Raw genomic sequence first — 4,340 nt, 5'->3', positions numbered from 1 at the left:
TGGATGGCATCACCAACTCAATGGACATAAGCTTAAGCAAACTCCAGGAGATAGTGAAGGACAGGAAACCTGTCATGCTGCAGTCCATGGGGTCACAAAAAGAGTCAAACATGACTTAGCACCTTAACAACAACAACAGGGAAATCTGAAAAGTTCTGATGCTCTGCTGTGTTTTAAATGAATTTAAATTCTAGCTAATTTTGGTCTGGCTATGTGATTTCTCTAGCAGCATTCAGTCATCTAATGCAGGTGTAGAAAGGTAGATAAGTGAGTTCATATAGTGGTTGGTTGGATTTGGGGCACCATGATGGGTCATGATGGGTCATAAAATCTAAGTTGGGCTAAGCAGCAGTGACAAGCAGGAGTGAATAAGAAAAGGATGCTGGGCAGGGGAAAAAAATGGCGAGATTTACAAATTCCGAGTCTAGACACGGTAAATCAAGAATTTCAGTAGGAATTAGAGTGAGGTGGTTAGAAGATTAGGGGTTGTGGTCAAGAAGTCAAACATTCTTGAAGGTTTGGCAGGTGGTGCGGTTACTGGTGATAAGGTACTGGGGGCAACATAGAAGTGTGAAACAGGTAAGATGGGAGCAAAGCTCATCTTGTAAGAAGGTCAGGCGACTTGGATCCAAGGTATTATCTGGGTCATCCAGAGGCCATGAAAACCACTGAGAGTGACAACAGGGGAAGAAATAGAAGAGAAGGAACAAGCCAGAAGCTCAAACTCAAATATCTAACAGGACCATGTAAACAAGTGAAGCAGGCCATGTAAAACCTCTTCCCCAGCTCCAGCTGAATGTTGCCAGGCAGGAAAGTGAACTCAGTATTGCCAGAGTTCATGTTTATTATTTTTTTCCAGGCAAATCAGACATTTGGATTTATATTATGTAATTCTTCCCAGTTTTAAACGTTGACAACTAATTTAACTTTTAATAGATACTGAGCAGTCCAGGCAAAACATATTTTCAGGCCAGACTTGGCCCACAGACTTCCACTTTGCCACCACTGAGCTGAATCCTTCCCTGGATGTGGAGGGGCAATGGGACTCCAGGACATGCATCTCTTAGGAGCAGCAGACAAGGCCACTTGGTGACCAGGACAGATCAAGACAAAAATGAGACCACTTTGAAATCATGTCTGAACACAGACAAAGCACAAGTATCATCCAGCCAAAATGATCAATCATTCCCCTAGCCTAGCTGATACGAGTGACTGCTACATCTTTATTAATCACGTATATAGCCTGGCTTCATTCCTCATTACTTATAGATATGATTTATTCAGATAGTCAATCATAGAATTACTTTTACATCTAGATAGCATCCAATCCAGAACAGAGCTCTGCTCAACTGGATATTCCCAACACAAGCTCCCAACACATGCTCAAACAAACCTAACCCAAGAACAGATTCTACAGGTCCTTCTTTAGAATTTACTGAGCTTCCCCATAGTTCCGCATGGTGTGTAAATGTCCTCTCTTAGAACAAATCAATAAACTCAGCCTTTTTTCAACTATAGGTATGTTCCTGATAGTCTCTGGCCAAGGGGCATTGTCGTGACTAAGGCTCTAAAGTTACAAAACTTTTACTCCCATTGTAACAGGCGAATCCTCAATACTTCAATTACCATAGAAACTATATGCCAAAATGGATTCATTACCAAAAGAGATGGGAACAATAAATTTCATCTTCAACATGGCCTTGGAGATATAACCTTAACTTCTGTGTTTATTTGTATGGTGGTTTAAAATCTTGTGATACATAGCACCAGTCCATGAAAAATGCAGTTTCCAGCATAATAAGTCACTTCAGTCATGACCGACTCTTTGTAATCCTATGGACTGTAGCCCATCAGGCCTCTCTGTCCATGGGATTCTCCAGGAAGAATACTGGAGTGGGTTTCTATGCCCTCCTACAGGGGATCTTCCAAACCCAGGATTGAACCCCGGTGTCCTTCATTGCAGGCAGATCCTTTACCATCAGAACCAGATGGAACCACATTTCACTCAACTTCTTGGCACTAAAGATCTCAATGGGAGTTCCTCCTCCTCTTCATCATTGTATGTGCTTAGTTGTGTCTGAGTCTTTGCGACCCTGTGGACTGTAGCCCACCAGGCTCCTCTGTTCATGGCAAGTATTCAAAGCAAGAATACTGGAGGGGGCTACATTTCCTTTTCCAGGGACTCTTCCTGACCCAGGGATTGAACCCATGTCTTGCACTGGCAGGCAGATTTTTTTTTTTTGCCACTTGAGCCATCAGGGAAGTCACCCTCCATTAACTGATCTGAATAATTTTTTGAAACTAAGAAACGTTCTAGGTGTCAATTAGGATAAAAAATAAAGGCAAAAAGTTCTGGTATATATTGTGATGATCATTTCACAATACAAATATTGAATCATTATATATCTGAAACTATTATAATGTTGTATGTAAATTATACCTCAATGAAAAAAGTCCTAAGACACAGTCAACTACAATTTGTCACCAATCGGCTCTGTTGGATATTTATTCTTTCCATCATATAATAGCATTTTGGAGTATTTATTACTTGCATGGCATTTTTTTTTTAGCTATTTGAGATATAGTGATGATGAATAAAAGAGAGAGCTTATAATCTCCTGAGGGTGTGCCTGGGGAATGAGAAAATAGATAAACATATGCACAATATGGAGAAGGCAATGGCACCCCACTCCAGTACTCTTGCCTGGAAAATTCCATGGATGGAGGAGCCTGGTAGGCTTCAGTCCATGGAGTTGTGAAGAGTCGGACACGACTGAGCGACTTCACTTTCCCTTTTCACTTTCATGCATTGAAGAAGGAAATGGCGACCCACTCCAGTGTTCTTGCCTGGAGAATCTCAGGGACGGGGGAGCCTGGTGGGCTGCCATCTATGGGGTTGCACAGAGTCACGACTTCAGGACACGACTGAAGTGACTTAGCAGCAGCAGCATGCACAATATATTTTCAGATTAAAGTAAGCACTATGAAAACTATAGGAGAAAATTAAAAGGCTAGAAATGATGGAGGGGAGCAGGAGGAAAACCATTTTTGATAGGATGATGAAGGTTTATTCTCTAAGGAGATGACATTTGAATAGATACCGGAGCAGTATGAATGAGTATAGGGTCCTGATATACAAATGAATTTAGCATTTTTGTGGTTGGAGAGTGTTGGTTGGCCAAGGAGTAGAGGATGAGATGTGGTTGGTATTGAAGTCAGACAGCTACATGTGGGACAGGGCATGGAGAGCTTTGATGTGTTGTGTGAAGGATCTGGACTTTATTATGGGTGTGATGGGAAGATATTGAAGGAATTTAAACAGAAGAATGATGCAACCTGACTTACATCTTAAGATCAGTTTGGCTGTTTATGGGACTGGAGAGACAAGAGAGGAAGCAAAGTGATAAATAAGGAGGTTATAGAAATACCCCAAGTTAGATGGACTTGTGGCTTGTACTGATTAGAGGAGCAATGGAAGTAGTGAGGAATGGTCAGATTTAGGGAATATTTGAAGGGAGAACTGACAATGTATCCTGCTGATACATTGAAGGCTGATTCCTAGGTTTTAACCTCAGTAATAGTGAAAAGTGGTATTATTCACTGAACTGGGAGAAGACTTAGGGAGGAGTGAGTTTTGTGGGCTGATCAAGATTTACCTTGGGAATCTGCCTGCAATGCAGGAGACACTGGTTCAATTTGTGGGTCAGGAAGACCAGCTAGAGAAGGGATAGGCTACCCATTCCAGTATCCTTGGGCTTCCCTGGTGGCTCACCCAGTAAAAAAATCTGCCTGCAATGTGGGACACCTGGGTTCAATCCCTGGGTTGGGAAGATCCCCTGGAGAAGGGAAAGGCTACCCACTCCAGTGTTCTGGCCTGGAGAATTCCATGACTGTATAGTCCATGGGGAGGCAAAGAGTTGGACATGGTTAAGTGACTGTGACTCACTTAGCTCACTTTGCTATGCTTATAGGATGTTACAGGGCCATAAGGGGACACACAAGGGATTGAAACACAAAGGGGAATATTTGTCTATTTTAGTATGTAGAGATCTGTAAGTAACTCTAAGAAAGTTAGTTACGCCATTCACAAAAACAAGCTTATTCGTCAGGAGGCAGTCCAAATCTACCTAGTCAGTTCCACCCAAAAAGTCTCTTCTAGATTTTTAAGGACAAGGGCCTATTATAACAGATTTTATTTTATAATATCTGGACCTTTTCTCCTTTCACCATGACTTCCTTATTGTGCCTTGTTAATATGAATTCTGGGCATATTTGAAACCTCTCTAGGCTTCAGTATTTCATAGATTTGGTCAGCAATGATCCTTTTGACTGAGCAACTG

The sequence above is a fragment of the Moschus berezovskii genome, chromosome 16, assembly GCF_049115385.1.
Source record: "Moschus berezovskii isolate FMDL1 chromosome 16, NW_MosBer_1.0, whole genome shotgun sequence".
NCBI classification, from domain to species: domain Eukaryota; kingdom Metazoa; phylum Chordata; class Mammalia; order Artiodactyla; family Moschidae; genus Moschus; species Moschus berezovskii.
Note: the sequence above shows the minus strand (reverse complement) of the source record.